The sequence below is a fragment of the Pipra filicauda genome, unplaced genomic scaffold (assembly GCF_003945595.2).
Source record: "Pipra filicauda isolate LSUMZ 115617 unplaced genomic scaffold, ASM394559v2 scaffold375_size704869_pilon, whole genome shotgun sequence".
Lineage (NCBI taxonomy): Eukaryota > Metazoa > Chordata > Aves > Passeriformes > Pipridae > Pipra > Pipra filicauda.
The window spans coordinates 547275-566927 of record NW_024104504.1 but is presented as its reverse complement, the minus strand read 5'-3'; the positions used below and the strand labels follow the sequence as shown (position 1 = coordinate 566927).

General features: G+C 35.2%; 1 protein-coding gene across 1 annotated transcript in view; it reads left to right on the top strand.

Annotated features, from left to right (window-relative positions):
• LOC113983964 (protocadherin-9-like) overlaps positions 1 to 19653 on the top strand; it is a 386566-nt gene that overhangs the window by 95179 nt on the left and 271734 nt on the right. The window lies entirely within an intron of this gene.

Below are 19653 nucleotides of genomic sequence, written 5' to 3'. Positions count from 1 at the left end.
ATCATTGAAATATTCTTAATTTATACAAAAAATATATCCCATGCCCATTAATAATGCTTTATAATAATTTCTGGTTTATCTTAGATTCTTAGACTTTTTTAAAATTTTATTTTCTAATCAAGGATCATCATATAGAATGTAGCTGTCAAAACTAGTATTTATATTATATTAACAAAATTCTTCTAATTTTAATAAACAAAAATACAGAGACAAATGACAAGTCCAACAGGGCTAAGATCTCACAAAACATACCTGTAAATTGTTGGTAATCCAGTAATTTATTTTAATGTACTCAAATCAAAATTTTGCCCAATTAAACTAAAACATTAAGTTTGTATTTTCACATCTGAATTCGCTGTAGTAACCTGTGTTAAACACAATAGTCTTAGCATACATGTATGGACTTGTTGAAACCAGACATTACTGATGAGTAGGAATATAAGAACTTAGAAAGGAGATCAAACATTCACAGAAAAATGTTCTGGTCCACCCACATTTTAAAATTAAGCTACCCAAGTCATATCTTATATGACTACAGTGATATTGGGTACAAACTTTTTACTCATCTTCCATGTGAAATCCATTGAAAATTTGCTTGCATTTTCTCCAAATTTTTAAAATTTGCGTTGACTGATCATGGCCCAGAGCTGAGTCAACACTTTAAATGTGTATGGGTATTGCCCTTTCTACAGCAGATTTTTCTTGGAGATCCACAGACCTTGGATTCTTCAAAAATATTACACTGAATGGTACCTGTTTTGAATGTTTCTTGTAAAAACCTGAAAGACGTGTGTAAGAAGTTCTGGATAGAAGTTCTGGAATGCAACACAGTATTATAAAATACTTCTTTTAAGTTACATGCCTTTCATAAAGATATTAGGAAGAAATTCTTTACTGTTAAGGTGATGAGACACTGGAACTGGTTACCCAGAGCAGTTGTGGATGCCCCATCCCTGGAAGTGTTCAAGGCCGGGTTAGGTAGGGCTTTGAGCAAGCTGGTCTACTGGAAGGCGTTCCTGCCCATGGCAGGGAGTTTGGAACGAGATGAACTTTAAGGTCCCTTCTGACCCAGCCCATTCTATGCTCTCAGAATTCAAAACTTTTATAGGCATGATTAAATCTTGTGTAAACATATTAGAGGCTTTTAATGTGCTTTGGTAAACTGGAATCTGAAGGAGATTACTGTGATCTGAACACCAAATAGTTAAAGGGCTATTTAAATGCTAATGCTATACAGAGACCAAACTTTTTCATCCAGTTTAAAAGAAAAGACAACAAGCAAGCAAACAAGCAAGTACAAGCATATAATTTAGGTGCTACAGAATAAATGCAAGAAAACCAGGAATAAAAGATTACTATGTTTACTATTGGACATTAACTCTCTATTTCTCTAGTAAAATAGTATCTATAACTATTTGCTTATTACTTATTCTTTTGCTACGTTTTTCTGTACTGGTTCACTAAGTCATATGCAGTGTGTGGTATAATTTTAGGTTTTGGGGATGATGCTTATGCTCAGGGTGTTTGTAGAATGTGTATCATGTACTTGAATGTAATTTAAAAAACAATCATAACGGGGCAGTGCCACTCTGACTTATGCATCTTGCAGCAGAATGAGTTTGAAATTTTATTTCATAAGCTTTTAATGAAGTAGAAGTCAGGAATTTTAATGGACCACACTTTCTCACATATACTGAAGAAACCTTACAGTAAGTGGGAATAGATTTGACTGTATATTTTCAGCATGTTAAGTAACTAAATAAGAAAATCCAGCATAGTCTCCAGACTTGTGAATTCTGATTCAAACCTTTGATTCAGATTAGGCAATTACTTATTTTTGGCACTTATCTGCTCAAATTAAAGTATAAGAAGTTTCAAAGCTGTAGCAACCTATTATCATGCTTGCAACACTAATTACAACATAGCTTTTTTCAATTGCATGAGAACACAAAGATCATCTGTGTCATCATTCTTGCTTGATGCATAATTATGACCCAGTAGTTTAATTTGAATTGTCTAAAGGAAGGTTAAATTAACTTCCTTGCCAGTAAATATAACAGCTGGGATTCTGTTAGTTCCCTGCAGAGATCTCTAGGCAATATTTATCAGAAATTTCAAGTGCAAAATAAACTGTTGTGCTATAGCAGTCAGTATGAACAGAGATATGTGTACAGCTGTAACAAGAGGCAATATACGGTTAAACAGTGTGAATTTAATCCTGTTACACCTTTCCTATCAATACTACTTGCACATTTTAGGTGTTCTGATATGCTAACATTTTCTTCAGAAGTACAGTTTTTGCAGTAGTGTGTAGCACATAATTTGTTCCTAGAAACAAACTATGTTTTGGGTCTTTGAACAGTTATTTTCAAAAAGGAATCAATGCTGATAACAGAAGCATCGATGCTTTGCTTATATCTCTGTGTGTGTGTGTCACATAATTTCTGATTTGAATTTTTGGTTACCTATCTGGATTTGTTAGTGTGCTTTTATATTTGTATCTTAAGGACATCTTGAAGGTTGGCAAGGGGGTCTTGCACTGGCTTTCTAAGGTTAGGAGGCTTGATACTGTACTGTTTCAGTTGCGCAGAGACACTTAAAAGTGATAGCAACAAATACAATAGCAATATTAATAACAGCAGCACTAGTACTACTGGAACACGGCAGCTGTAGGAGCAACTGTGGCTCTGTGTGCTCTGTGCCAGCCCCGCTCCTCTCCAGCACTGAACTGTTTTGTCAACAGCTCCATCTGCAGCCCATGGACAGCCGGGAGTCGTGCTGCCAGCCCAACACAGCTGTCTGGGAAAATTAGATTTGAAAGGCAACACCTTAAAACACCTTTTTGTGGTTGAAATTTTGGCACTGTCAGGTTTTATATGATTTCTGAGAGTACAGCCGTAGGCTCTGTCAATGGGAACTCACTGGGAAAGAAGCAGGCAGAGAGCAAAAGGAGAAATAAGGCATCACTGCTGCTGAGGACCTGCAAGCAGGCATAGTAAATTCTCCAGTTAGCTCTTTAAATATGTACACAGCAAGTTAACCTGGATTTTTGATATTATTTGTTTTCCCGTTCCTTCCTGCAGATATGCTTTTATTTTCAAAGGCCATTCCTAAGCTTTTGGCCACTTGATGCCATGTCCCTTGTGTGATGTGAGAGTAAGAGCAGTATAACTAACTCTGCTGGACTTGTGATTTCAGTGATGTAACTTGCATGCCCAGCAGTGGCAAAGTCAGCAGGGCTTTCTTCAGGGTGTGGGGCAGAAGTTAGAATTGCTTTGGTCTATTTTTAGGCCGGGTCTGTAGTTTGGCAACACTAGAGGGCTGTAGAGGTCTTTTCTAGTCACCTGCAGGTGACAGGGTTTTTTGTTTTGAGTTGGTTTGTTGTTTTTTTTCTGGGATTGGAAGTGGTACTGCTAATGATGGTTCTTGTGGAGAGCAGGAGATATGAATGCACATGCTAAACAGGTTTCAACTCAGCATTTGTGTTAAAAGTCTTTAAATTATCAGAATGCGAGGAGTTAAGTTACGAGTACATATATTTATATGTCCTGACTTTTAATAATGTAGTAGTTGTCATTATTTTCTAGAATCATTCAGCATAACATTTGTATCTTCATTACTTTATTTATCAATTTAATTAATTGAATGTAGGTTTGTATTGGGGATTTTTTGTTGTTTTGTTTTTGTTTTTTTTTGGTGGGGGTCAGGGGAGTGTTGGGTTCACTTTCATAAATGGAGCTATTTCTGATTCCCTAGTCTGTCTATATATAGTGTTAAAAGGTTGTATGTTGTCTTCAGAACCCCTTCAGATATCTTTTTTGACCTATTGGTGCTCTTGACAAATTAAAATGCCATTCACAATGGACAGGAACATTAGTCAGTAGGCAACAGTCGTTCCCTGGCCACAGAACACAGTATACAGAAAACCTTCCCTTCCCCTTTCCACTTCTCATGACAGCAGTCCTACCTACATGTCTGTATAGATGGATGGGGCTTTGGTATATTTTAAAGATTAACAAATTTAGATCACTTCAGATAGGTATGAATTCTGCAGTGAAAGAGCACTTATATACCTTGTCATTATTTCCCTATCACTCGAAGGTGCTTCAGTGCTGTCAGTAATCTTAACTCAGGGGGAGTGAGTCAGTCTCAAAAAAGCAAGCTTCAAGTCATTTTGGGCTTTATAGGTCAAAAACAGCACTTCAAACTCCACTTGAAAAACAACAGGCAGCCAGAGCAGATTTGGAGAGCAGATGTCAAATGCTCATAAAGGGATACAAAGCATATCAAGTAGAATAGCACCTTCCTATACCAGATTGTTTCCAGGTTGATTTAATGTGAGACCCAATGTAGGGTTCATGTCCGTAGCCAGATAGCTACTTGCTAAGGACATGTTTGAAATGCAAAATTATGATAGCACATTATAACACAGAAATGTAATTATGCATTAAAAGAAGAGTTTATCCTCATAATTTTCTTTATTACAAGGTCATGTAAGATTGCTCTCAGAAGGGAGTGATACTGCTCAGTAGACTTCAGTGTCACCTAGAAAGAAGCCACCTCTATTCAGAATTCTGCTCCCTTGTCATTGTTATTACCATTGTCTCTTTGGGAAAGGTTCAAGGATTGTAATATACTTTCTTGTATATATATATTTATCTTATATATATCCCAAATAAGATGAGAGGAAGTCAGATGCAGAAAAAATTGTTCCTACATATTCTTCTGATCTAAAAGTCTTTTGCAAGTCATTGCAGAGATGTAACTTTATGTGCATTATAAGTAGAACTATTTTTTTCTGGAAACAATTCACCTTGCTTTCAAAGATAGTGAACTTCAGCTTCCATTTCAAACATGGTATTTTAAAATTTCTTAATAGCATGCTACATGAAGAACAGTGTGTTCAGATTCTGCTCTGTAGATCAACTCTTCATTTTAAATGCAAATATTTTCCCCCTTCTATGACTTTATTGTTGTAGTAGATTTCATTTGATCTCTCTATGGCATTTTTGGCAACTGCAACAGTTTGCTTGATTTGTTTAGATGGTTCAGGATGTGCAAACCATGGCCAATTTTCCAAGCACCTAGCTGTCATGAAAACCTAGTATGCTTAATAAACTTTATCAATCTGTGCTTATATTATTTGTGAGGCCATTTTACATCATGATGAAACTCAGATATTTATCAAGTAGAGTGGCAGCTCTTATCAATGTGTATTGACATTATGTGGCAATTTAATGTAGGCAGTAAAGAATGCAGCGTCCAGTCTGCTGTATCTCTGGTATGTCTCACTATTGATAACAATGTGGGTTTTTTCTGTTGCAAATTATAATCACGTGGATTTTGTTTCAAACTAGCATAGAATAGCAAAACTCTTGCTGCTGTTTTTCAATGTCAAAATACAGTGTTAATAGGGTTTGTTTTCAGCTGTTGCTGCCAGGTGTTCATTACAAGAGAGGAAAACAATAGGTACTCAGTCTGGGTAAAGGGGGGAAAAAAATCTTACAAAGTGGGAAATGTAAATCAGAGTTAGCTCTGTCTCAATAATTCCTTGTATTTTCTTCCTGTTAGGAAAACACTATAAAAATGAACAAGTGAAATGGGATGCCCTTTTAATAAATTGCCCACAAAAGGACAAATTAAAAACGTATATAACCTAGTCCTGCCAGCACTGCAGCTAAAAGAAAATTTTGGGACAGTATAGGTTAGGTTTTTGAAATATTGCATATTTTATTCTGATTTGGTGGTGCATAAAGTATCTTTCATATTTATAGGGAATTTTGAAATCCACTAATCTGATTAAGGGGCAACAGGGCTTATTTAACTATATTTTTGCTTGACATCAAGCAGGGCTTAATATCCTGTGAACTGACCATTCCGGATGATCTTATTGAGCTCCTTGTGCATTACTGATGTAATGACTTACTGAACGTAAAAAGAAATTTTGTGATTTCAGTTTTTAGTTTCTTTTTTTGATTTATCTGATTTTGTAGGACTTTTCCCAGCATCAGGTGGGAATAACATGACCGACGTCTTCATATTTGATTATACAAATAAAGTACGAGCTAAACTTTCCAACACAAAGAAAATTAACTAAGAGGGCATTTTTACTATATAAAGGAAATTGGTTCTTGCTTGTCTGCTACTTTGTGTGTTGAGGAATTAAATTATAATGACTATTGTATCAGTAATTCAGTTTTCTGATGCCATATAAGTTGGTAAGTGGTTGGTAATAAAGACATAAACAGCTAATTCTGATCAAACTTGGTAAACTGATGTGAATTCCACTGTGAGCACTGTAAAATCCTGGGAAGTTGGACCATATTTACAGATGGGAAATTACTGCTTCAGGAAAGCAGTCACACTCTATTTACACATGGGAAATTACTGCTTCAGGAAACCAGTCACTTTCACAGAGTGAAAAAACTTTGCAGAGAGAAATGCTGGATAAACAATGGAATGTGAACTCACAAAAATGAAAGGTTTTTAGAGATGTGGCTATGCAAATATTGGATAAGACTCAGCAGATTATATTGCCCCAGCTCTTGGCATTAGTATGACTATTTCATGAATATTGTGTCCTATTCTGGTGCCTCAGTTAGGAAAACAAAACACTAAATGTCAGAGAAGCACAAAGAAATGATTGAAAGGACTGGAACATGTGCTTTGCAATGAAAAGTTGAGCCTAGTCTAAAGAAAGAAAAATGTACTTAGATATTTGATTAGAAGCTATAAATATCTACATGGAGAATAAAAATTTGTTAATGCTCGTCTGTTAAGTCTGTAGGCAGGAAAACGTCAAAGTGTAATGGCTAAAAGCAGAATATAGACCAAATCAAACTAAAAATAAACTGGATATTTTAACTAATCCTGGAAACTACTTTCTGATGCAATTGATAGATTTTCTGTCACTGGAAATAAAAATGTGACCTTTATTCATTTTCTCCCTTTAAAGATATAGTCTAAATCAAGCAAAAATATTGAATTTGAAGCAGAAATAATTGAAGTATGGTATCTATAATGTACAGGAAGTCAAATAACCACAATATTTCCTGTCCTTAGAAGCGTATTAACCAAAAATAGAAAGTATACACACTTTCCATTTCTTTTCATTTCCTTTCTATATCCTAGCTGTTAAACTATGTGCCAATTTGTTGTCTACTCCTGAAAATACTGTGTGTAGAGAGCTTCCATTTATGTCAATAAGATTAGGGGATCTTAAGGTCATACTCTTAATATAAAATATAATTTATTTGGATATTGACTACCTTACAGTTGATACCATAACAAATTCTACTTACCTGAAAGCCTACAGATTTTTTTTTCTTCCACTCAAGAATGTATAGCATTACGCAATTGACCAAGTGTATTATGGGAGAATTTCATCTTTCTATAGCAGATTAAGTACTACCCTTCCCAGAGGCAAAATGCCAGATTGATTTGATGGACCAGTTTACCATAGCAAATTGCATATTCCAGAAGCACTTTTGACCAAGAGTTACTGTCTGTAGTGTACCATCTGTTAAAAGTCTGATATCTCTAAATTTAGATGATTGGTGCAGTCAATTTGGATAGTAAATTATTCATTTAAACACTGTAGTGGACACTTCACCACATGAAAGCCTGCTTCTGCTTCTTCTGAAATTTTAGTTAAGTAGGATAGAAAATTGGTGGATAAAAGCAAATACATTTTTCACTACTTAGAACCTATACAATTACTTACATCCACAGAAAACGATGAATCAGTAGAATTGCAATTATAACATGAGTACACTAATTTGACACTCAGGACCATAAGTTATGTAGAGTGAACTCAAACACTGCAAACTAATAGTATTGTGATTACATTACTTTGAGTAGACAGTTTATAGGATTTAACATCACACCATGTATGTCTTCAAAATGTTCTATCCTGAGAACAGGAGAAAACAACACAGAATGTGCAGTTGCAGATTTTTTTAGTTTTTCTTCCTTAATACCTCTCTGTCCTTGTATCCAATGGGGAAACGTGTAACTCCTTTGAGACCAATGACTGGCGACAAGCCTTACTTGCTGGTTAAGCTGTGTAAATTGACAGGGTGTCTGGGCTAGACTGGTGCTATGTCAGTAGTTTGTGACTGCCCATTACACCAAGAAACAAAAATTGGGAGTGTCTCAGAAGCTTGCTGTCAAAACTGAAGTTTCCTTGATTGTGGGATTTACAGACAGCCCACTCCTGTACTGCAACATGTCCTAAACCCAAATTTAAATGACAGCTGCAGACTGAGCTAAAAAGTTAGTAATGATAGCACAAGGAAGAAAGGCTTTAAACTGAAAAAGAGGTTTAGATTATGCATTAGGAAGAAATTCTTTACTGTGAGAGTGGTGAGGCACTGGAACAGCTTGCCCAGGGTAAATTGTGAGTGCCCCATCCCTGGAAGTGTTCAAGACCAGGTTGGGTGGGGCTTTGGGCAACTTGACCTAGTGGAATAAGGTGTGTCTCTGCTCACAGCCAGGGGATTGTAACTAAATAATCTTTAAACTTCCTGCTGACCCAAACTATTCTGTGATTCTGTGATTCTCACAGGTATTATGGGTTTTGCTGATAATGTTTTTCAGTTGTTTGGTTTTTAAGTAGCCTAAGCACCAACAAATAGGAGAATACCAGGAGCAGTGAGTTGGGTGTGTTTTTTTGTTTCTTTTGTGCTTCTTCTATGACAGCCCTTGAGTCAAGACAGACTGTACCCTCTCATGTTCTGTGCTTCTGTCTCAGCATTTCAGGTTATGCCTTTTTCAGCTCCCTGAAACAGGCTTTGCTGGTATCGTGGACCCATACATGCTACCTATCATCAGCTTCAAAGAAAAAGTGAAACACATGTAGTACATTAGGAAATTTCAGTGCTGTTTCAGATATAATTCATGCTGGAGAATTAAGGAAGTAGCGCAGAGCTGACACTTTTCGAGGAGCATCCACAGGAGTCAGTGGATGGTCTGTTACTCAGGCGTATACATGAAGGCAAGATAGGCAGCAGTTCTAGTTAGTGTGATAGATAGCAGCTGATTATCACATAATGTGATCAAGCATTCACAGGCTTGACTGTGTGTTCAACAGCATCTTGCATTGTAATTTGTTTTTTTTTTTTAATTCTTTTTGTTAATGACCATGTTACCTGTATGATAGAATAATATAGTACTTTTGTGGTGTACTGGCACTGATCCTTGTTGCTGGGGATAGATGTTTCTGTGAGAATGTTCAAATCAGGAGCATTGATAGTTTTCAACTAAAACTTTTGCTCTAGCGAGAGTTTTTGTTTGAAGTAATGTGGTGAACACTGAAATATCCATTGCTGATTTGGATATATGTGTCATTGATAATGCAAGTTTTTCAAAGGTGTTAAATAAAAATTTAAAGATTATGTACATAGAACTCAATCATAAAAGCAGAAGTCAGAATTCTGTAATGTTTAATTTATGTGGGTGCTTTTCTGTTTTCTTTCCTTCCAGATAAAGAATGAAAAATATTAGTCCAATAAGAAGTTTCCTTATTTAGAACATAAATGAAAATGTGTGGCTTATTGGAGGGGGAGAAATTATTGGCATATTTAAAAAAGTAACTACAGACTACATGTACATAATTATGAAACACTAATTACTTAAAGGTCACAGAAAGAGTTTTCAATTTTTTTAATATCCCATGGTTCCTTTTTATAAAACATAGTAATTAAATTCCCTGTCAACCAATTTCATGTGGTGTCATTTCACTGCATTGTTATAAATGGAAATATGTAGAATTTATGCTGGTATAGGACTTCTTATTCTGCTGTTTGCTATTTTTGCTGATTGACACATGTCTGGAAGACACCTTAAGAAACAATATAATTAGTCTATTTGCATTGCCTGGAATTAGGTGACCTTTGGTTTTGGCAGTAATTAGACTGTCCCTGCTGTACACTGTTACTTGCTGGTAGTCACTAACCAGGCAAAAAAGGAGTCCAAGCAGCTCATTTAGTGAGCTACAAAAGCTTTTCAAATGTCATTAAAATGAACAGGAAATTATAATTAATACTGCAGTCTTACTTTACGGATGTGTCTCACAGATAAAACGTGGCTAGTAGCAGTTATTTATTTAGCAAAAAAATCCCTTAGAATAAAGGGGTATTCTTGAGTGCTACAGCACCTGAAAGCATGTGCATGTTCTGAGTGTTTTCTTCTCAGGATGTGCTTACATACTGAGCTTCATTTTTATCAAGGTTGTTTATAACTGGTTCTGTAAGGCTACTGAAAAATGTACATAGCTGCTTATTCCAAAGCCAGATCTCTTATATAATGCTTCAATGTAATTTATTTTTTCATAAAAAATATTAAAAGACATTGTAGTAAATTTCAAGTAATATTTTTTACACTATTCACAGAGACTAGAAAAATCACTAAACCCCAAATTTCCAGGTACTTGCATGCTTGATCATATATGGATGATATCTTCCTTCATGAGTCCAGGCCTGCAATAACATAAATCTAGATTGCCATTACAACAAATTGAAGGTCCATACTTTCATTTCTAGCAGTTAATTGAGGCACCCAAGTTGATAGACTGGATTAAATAGACTCCTAGCTTAAGTCTCGCTTCTGTGTTTCAAGTTACATGGTAGAATGAATCAAAGTCATAAGATACGCATAGCAAATTACTCAGCAGAACTGAATTTTACACAAAATATCAGGGCCATGTTGAAGATTTACTGGTAAGTGATGGCTACATTGCATCACCTGGTTAAAGTAATTGATCTGTGCATTTCTGTGATTGACTTGTTGCACTGTAGCATTAGAAAACAAATGAGGCATGTTCACAGGACAGTATTAAAACCCAGAAATGACCACAGTCAACTAACTTTGATGATACGCTGTCCTTTTGTTGATCATAACTGCTGTGAATTAAAAATCCTTTACATTCATTCATGTTGAATACAATCAGAGAGGGTTTGGGTTTTCTTCAGAGTATGATTGGAACCTTATTTGGGGGATTTGCAAACATCAGTCCTTAATATTTTTGTGAGATAAGTATGTATTATCTATTTGTATGTATACATCAGAAGAGTTATTCTCTTAGCTACTACATTGTGTGTATACTGCCACTCTGCATGTAATTTTATGTCTCTGGTTTCATAAATAAGCATCAGATGTTAAGAATTTAATTTAAATTCAAATTAATGTTAACATAGTGTAGAATTATATGCATTTGAATTAAGTGATTTTTTAATCTAAAGCAGCAGATATGTTTTTCACTGCTGACACCACTGCTTCAAATCCTCAACCAGCAAGGGGTTTAGAAAGGTCAGCAAGGTGAATTTTCTTCTCTCTCTATTTTTGCTTCTGAATAAAAACTTGAGGGTAAGTTATACAGAATGTCTAATTTCAACTTAAACATCTGATTTTCAATTTCAAGACTGAAATACATTGATCACACCATTCTCTAAACTTTGACTGCTATGTCTGAGTATCATCAAAGAGTTCAGCTGAAAGAAAAATTAACTTCAGTACCTCACATTACAGTTCTGTAGTCAAACCCCCACTAAGTTCACTGAAAGAAAGCTTTAGACCCATGTTGCCATGCTACCCCATCTTTCAGTTGTTTGGGGCTTTTTTTCCTTTCTTTTAATTAAGAAGCCGGTTTATTAGAAGTCCATGTAAAGTGTTCCTCAGTCACTTGCTGAGAGAGTTAAAACTGTACAGTGTCACAGCTAAGATTTCTGATCACTCAGAGAACCTGAATCAGTTTTGACAGTAACTCTAGACAGGTGGTCACAAAAATTAATAAAGTCATTTAGAATATTCAGCACTTGCTATTAAAAACAGAAGATTGACAACTTGCAAACTTTTTTTTTTCCCCAGGCATAAAAAAAATTCTTTTTCTTGACATTCTGCAGTCTTTTGAGACACTGGTTTAGTGAGATGCCAAACTTGTAAATGGAACTTTCAATACCAAATGGCTATTTTCACTTCTTTTATTTTGTATTAGTTAATTTGATTTTTAAAAAATATTAATCACGGAAACAATCAGTTATCAATAAAATTACATCATGGGTATGTGCCCCTAAAGCACTGTTGGCAGAGGGCTAGCCTTTAATAGATTCAGCTGTCTGAAAAATCAGACACCCTATAATTGCCTGATCAAGTAGAAAGATATAGGCACCTCCACAGGCTCCTGATCCCCACCCATTTTAGATATATTTGTAGCTAAATACAAACACATCATAAACTATCTTTACTTTTTATCATTAATTTTTGACAAGGTATATGAGTTAAATTTAACTAGGTTTGTGCAATGAGCTAAGATTGGATCCTCAATTTTAATAACTATTGTTAGCTGACAAGTGCTCCAAAGGTTTCACATTGTTTAGCTGCCAGTGGTAAAATATGTGAAATTTTGTTTCTCATTCAAGGTATAAGAATGGAAAGCAGCTCCTATACAATGTGATTCATCCCTGAGATAGTGACATTTGGTTATAGTACTTCATTAGTTGCTCAAAATATCCATTGATCTCTATCCTGAAACAAGAAATCCGAAATTCTTAAACAAAACAAAGCAAACCACTTTTTTTTTGTTCCTTGTATTAACCTGATAATACCTTTCAAGATTATTTTAGGAGTTTTCCCATCCAGCCACGTAATTTTAGTTCATAAGTTGCCAAAGGTCATGATGATGATGATGTTTAATTTTGATAGTAAGAAATTACATAGAGCATAAGTGAGGGGCAGAGAGTAAAGTTTTAGACTAACTGATTGAGTGCCATGTCACATTACTTTCCTTTATGAATAGATTTTTGTGTTTGTCATTTCAAGTTTTACTGAATCCCTCATTTTTTGAGCTGCTGGGTGAAGGTAAATGATGCTGACTAGCCTACTTTAAAACAACGTTATTATAAAAAAAATCAACGGAAGATATTTGTATAGCTGAAGATTAAGATAATACAGACCGTTACTCTTTTCTACATATACTATTATTTTGGCAGTATTCTGTGGATCTGTGGAAAATGAAAAGAAACACACACATGCCCCTTTTTACAGAATCCAAAACTGTAATTTCCATACCTTCCCTAGATAATGAGACAAAATGTAATATTTCTGAATATTTTGTATAATATAAAATATTTGTACGTATTTCTGGTGTGGTCTATCTACCTACCTATCATATGTTTACAAAGACATGTAAATACACAGACTTGCTGTGCAGACGCAGATATAATAGCTGTGAAACTGTGAAGTATTTTACCAACTATATTTTAGGAGAGATTATTATTAGAAGTTGAAAATGAAAGCTTTCTAGTTGTAATTAGAAAAGAATAATTTTTAAAAATATATTGGAACATATACTTTAATAATTTCTAATTATTTTGTGTATGGTTAAGAAGGATTTGAAGGATACTCTTGGTTTTGTTTGGTTTTGGGAAAGAGTATGTTAACCACAAACAACTTCCCTCAGCTATGGCTGGTGTTGATGTCACAATTATATGAATGTCATCTCTGTTAAACCTGTTAAAGTAACACGTGCAGACTGGGGGGTTGGTCGAGCATGGAAAGCGTCTGCATTTCTTGTGCGCAGCATTTACTATTTATTCAAGTTTAAAATTACCTGGAGTAAGTCACATGCTACGACATTCAGTATTTTCAAATTCAGAAGGGGCAAAAGTTTCTTGTCTTTTCATTGCTTCCAGTTTGGACAAATTATTTTCCTAACCAACATCCTAAAATATGATCTTATTTATTATAAAGGAGGAGAAAATGTCTAAAATTATAGCCCACAAAAGGTTCTGAATGTTAAACCTACTAGAAAACTACACAAAGTACTATCTACCCTTTCAATTTCTTTATGTTTCAGAATTGTTACAGGAGAAACAGTAAAGATATATACTTGTATATAGAAGTTCTAGATGTACAACAAAGATGGTTGTTGAAAATATTTGCAAAACTGGGATTTTTTCATTTGCAAAAGGGATGGCAATTTTTTTTGCAGTAAAATTGATGTAAAAAGGGATTCTAGTGCATTTGTCTTCAATAATTTTAAAAAGGCAATACATTTTTTGCAATAGCTTTTTGAAATTTAGTTTCAAAAGTAGTTTGATTCAATGGGAAGTGCAAAGGAAAGGCTTTGTGTTATGCCGTGAATTTTCTAGTACTCTAGAAATACTCACAAATGCATTTAGGAGGATATATTTTGCTCAGAAGTCTTTGTAAATTATAAACATGTGAAATTAGGAATTTAGGAAAATAAAACCCCAAACATTTCTGACTCTTAGCTACAAAGATATATAAATCCCTTATTAAATCCAGTACTAGCTCTGGAACTACTGAGAAGGGGATTAAGCCTATAGTTTGGCTCAGGATTAGATTTTAAAGCGATTTACTAGCATTATCTGAAAGGTGTTGCAACAATCTCACCCCCTGCAAAACGAAAGAAGTCAATGTCAAACATTGTATTATCCTCAGATTTTAGTTTCTGTATTTCTAATAATAATAAGTAGTGGAATTTGCTGTAGCGATAACATGGATGCATACAAAGTATCAATTCTATTTTTATACCTAAATATTGTAGTTAGAGTAACCCATATTAATTTGTAGAATTTATAACAAATAATCCCAAGGTATTGATTACTCTTTTAACCTGCGACAGTTTTAAATACCTAAAAAAGAAAATAGGGATAGAATATTCAATCTGCAGATATTTCCCCTTCTGTATTTCTCACTTCTCTCCCAAGTAAGAGACAGAATACTTAGAAGTTCTTTGAAAGTTATTAAAACAAAGTGTCATCAACAACCTAAGATGTTAAAATAGAAAGTTGTCACTGACATTTTATCTATGCAAAAAGAGATTTCTAATCTCAAGATATGGAGGTAAAAATGACAGATAAATGGTAAATAGAAGTACAGTATAAAGGTGTCACTTCTCTTTTGCATCTCCAGCTGCTTTCCTCCTCAGCCTTATTTAAATTTATTGCTGATTTTTTTCAAGGCTATAAAATCCTGGAGTGTAACACAACCTCACATAATGCTTCCCTCAACTTTTATAGTGGAGATATGATTTACTATTGCAGTAAAACTCTGCTATCTAGTATTTTCTAAGTGCTTTTATCTCTTCTGTTGATGAATAAAATGTAAAATGAGATTCTCATATGAATATATAATTGAAGACAAAGTTACTTATCACAAACTACTTTGGGAAGCAAAATAGATTTAGATGTGTTAGTTTAACACTGATACCAAAATGTCTCACAATGTGTAATTCTTATATTTGATATCCAGGAGCTTCAAAATTTAAGCGGACTGTTAAAAAAAAAAAAAACAAACACAAGACTTTGACTCTATAATTGCAGGGGCATGCAATAATTCCTGTGTTTGACTTTTGAATCAAACAATTTGATCACTACTGCTCTTCATCATAGAGTTAAAATCTGATCCAAAAGCAATACTATCCAAGCTGTTTCTATATATTCCAGTTATGCTTCACTTTTTTTGATCAAGATTTACATTCCTAAATGCTAGAATTCTGAATTCTTTGCAAAGAAAAAGCCATAAACCATTTTATTTATACAAAAATTGTCATGCACCAACAAGAAAAATAGATTTTACACCTGCTCACTTTCTCCTTGATTCAGTACCTGTTAGCTTTGCAACACTTTTCTCAGCAATCTTGCATGAAGATAGAAGTATAAAATGAAGAAAGAAAGAAGAAGAAAAAAAAAGAACAATGCTGCACATTTCTTGCAGATGTGAGTGCTTTGAATGCCACATCTTAGAAGCTTTGGCATCCATTAAACATGCTGCCCCCTGTGGCTTAAAAGGAAGTTTGGTTGATATTAAATTCAGTGAGTTTTTTGCACAGGTCTGTATGGTGGAGTTGCAATTTAGCATAAAAGAGCAGCTTGTAGTCTAAAATGTGTGACATGCAGAAACTGTCAGATGCACAGTGTGGACACAGAGAACGGAGTATGTTCTAACTCCCGTGTGCAGGGATTTCTGCATGAAACTAACCTAGGCATGAATGGAGATGGTACGTACCCTGCTGAGTTGGCTTTTGTGCTTTTATTGCAGTGCTGGTACCAGACTTACATACTGTTTCTCTGCTGGTTTCCCTTCTCAGATGAACAGTGGGAGCTGCACTTACTGTTTGCTAGCAATTCTTTGTCCTGTTTGCTGCTCTGTCAGATTTTCTTGAAGGAATTTTCAGAGCAGTGGAAAAAATGTTACAAGGAGGCTGCCATTTATAAGAAACATTTTTATTAGGGTTTTTTGAAGCCTTTTTCTTTTTTTTTATGAACAATCTCAAGCTTTTGAAATGTCTCTTCCTTCTGAATTGGACCTAAATCTGAAAATTCATAGGAAGGGATTTTTAAAAAATAATTTCAGATTAATCACTTTTATTTAAATTCTATTTTGTACTGTAATACACAGTATAATATAAATAGAAAATTAACGGGATGACAGTTCATGACTGCCTGTGACAGCATAGTTTGGGATTTGCTAACCTAGTAGATCTCTTTCAATTCTATGAATAGTAATTTCAGAAGAAAGGATTAAAGACAGTCATCATCAGCAGCTTTTTGCTTCTTTGAAGCAAAATTTCAGCAAAATTACAACACTCTGAGCTGTTTCACTGTTCCAGTAGAAAATGTGTTTAATGTACAATTCTAAAAGTTACTTGCAGAATTAGACTGCCATTTTGTAACAAAGGTGTATGCAGAACAGCACTTTGAGTTTGTGCCAGCTTTTCTCTCAGCATGGATTGCTAGAAGGTGAAATGATGCTGGTAACCTTGAATTGCTCTTATAAATCAGTAGTCCAATAACAATCCTCTACCTGTATTTTTCTTCCCCTTCCTATGGGGTTTTAACTTAGATTGAATGAATGGACCACCTCATTTTTGGTGTCATTTTTTAGTGAACTGCATCATTTGCAGACAGAAAAGACAAGGTGCAGTTCAGAGGACTGTGCCCTAACTGCTGTGTCACCCTGTGGAAGCTAGCAGAGGATTTGAAATAAGAAACAGAATAGCCAATGGGAATGCTAAACTGAAGGACTGTGCCACTCAGACTTTTCCTAACTAAGCATTACTTACCAGAAAAATGTGAGGTTTATATAAGTATTTAATAAGTCTATCTCAGGAACATTGTAATAACAAGCTTCTAGAAAGGAGATTTTAATTGTAATGATTTGAGAAATTAGAACCTGTGGCAAAGTAAGGGGAAATGGCTTGTCTGAAGTCAGGAAGCAGAGCAGGGTATAAAATTCATGTTTCCCAATTTTTAGTCACTACAATAAATGCTGCCTTAACACCAGAGGTGTGTATAAATCACTTTTCTCACTTAATCAATTGTCTGCCATTGCAGAGGAGTTTGGATTGGTAGCATCTGTTTTTCTCATTTTCTGTCTGCCTTTGGCAAAAAGCTTAGTCTTCTGAGAACCAAAGTGCTACCTAAAGTCTTTGGGCTTAATTTAGAGCTTGTGGATGAAGCTTAATGGTTTATGATATATAGGAGGTCAGAGCAGATGATCTAATAGTCCCCTCTCACCTTAAACCATATGAAACTATGTAGACTCTTGAATATGATAAAGCAAGTGCCAGTGTCACAGATCACAATGATAAATGCTGAACTAAACCTTCTGCTTGGCTGCAGCCTGAGAACAGGACTCACTATGAACATCGAAGAGACTCAGCCTGCCCCTGTATGCCAAAGAGCAGCAGTGAAGGAATCTGAAATAGCTGCACCTCGTGTGATAGCCGGCATGTTTTGCTGAAAAAGAAATCTGTTGGAAAGTAAACTCATATTTGAAGGAAGTATGTTAAATGTTTAGTACTTCAAGACTGTGACTCCCCTAAATTAAGAGCTCATAGTTTTTGTTCACAAGAATGAAAACTGTTATATACAGAGGACATTAATTCTTTTTCAGAGTCTTTTGGTTTTGGTTTAGCTACGTACTCTGTGAACAGATTCTCTTGAAAAAGATTAGTGAGCATGAAGTAAGGGACTGACTTCTTTACGGCCACTGAGTTGAGGAATTTCTGGAAAATACAATGTATGTGGGTTTACAAAAGGGTCTGAATCCATTTCCATGTTGTCTTGCACCCTGTATGTGCCATCGAAAAATGCTGCTTGAGAAAAGGGTTGCATGTCCTTGATGATGGATATTGTATTTCAGTCAAAGCAGGCTGGCAGTGGAGGCTCCCTTGAACTTTGTGGAAAAACTACTGCAGAATAGAAGCTGATTTGAAAATGCATCAGAAGTGGAATGGTTTTGCTTGTGTGGAAATAGACCTGCTTTTTGTATACATATTCCAGACAGGAAAAAGCTGCCATACTTAGATGTGTAAAGCCAAAATAAAGATAACTGACAACCATATCTAGCTCCTGAAATATGTGCAGAGACAACACCACTGCATTTCACTCCAGCTGTTGTCATCCTTTTCCCTCTGCCCTCTCCTTCACTGAGCAGCATGACTGCTCTTGCTATTGCTTTGAAAATTTATTCAGCAGGTAGGTCTTGTGATGTGGGACACTGCACTGCTAGCCCAGCTGCCCTTGTGCAGTGAGAAGGGCTTAACACCTTATAAAAATCCAACGACAGGCATTTAGGGAAGAAGAATTTTGTGGATAGGATTTATTCTTTTTTTTCTCTTTTGAATTCAAATTCTTATATATTGTCATTAAAACATGGAAATGAATAGAGCAGGGCCACATTTGATTAAGGGTGAAGAAAAGATGTTGCTATAATCAAGATATAACAAAAAAAGATTGATAGGGAATTTAGTTGTGTAGACATAGCTGAGAAATGTCTTTTTTAATCTGTCAGACTGAAAGAGTCCATAAAATTTAGGCAGCATCTGGATGTAAAACCTAGAGAAATGAATCTAGAGAGAATCATTACTTAAAATAGCATTATTTTAAGTGTCACAACAAAAATAAGGAAAACAAGAAAAAAACTGCAAAAAAAAAGTAAGCAACCAGAGCAATATCTAAAAAAACGGATAATAAAAAGAGAATGTTGCCCTATTAAAAAAAAGTTAAGGACAAAAATACAATGCACATTTATATTATCAAGACAAATAAATATCTATAAAATATCAAGTAAATATTACAGGTAAATATCTAAACAGCATGTCCAAAGAAAAGCAACAAATCTGGTGAAGAGTCTAGAGGACAAGTCTTATAAGCAGCAGCTGAAGAAACTTTGGTTATTTACCAAATGAAATGGAGGCTCAGTGGAGACCTTACTGCTTTCTACAACTACCTGAAAGGAGGTTGTAGTGAAATGGGGGTCTGTCTCTTTTCCCAAGTAACAAGTGACATGGCAAGAGAAAATGACCTCAAGTTGCACCAGGAGAGGTTTAGATTAAATATTAGGAAAAAGTGCCTTCACTGGAAGGGTTGTCAAACATTGGAACAGGCTGCCCAGGGAACTGGCAGAGTCCCCATTCCTGGAGGTGGTTAAAAGATGTGTAAATATGGCACTTGGGGACATGGTCTAGCGGTGGACTTGACAGTGTTAGGTTTTTGGTTGGACTCGATGATCTTGGAGGCCTTTTTCAGTCTAAATCATTCTACGATTTTCTGATTCTATCTTTCAGGAACACAAAACTTTCTCTGAACAACCATATCGACTAAGAGACTGTAAATCTCTTAGTCT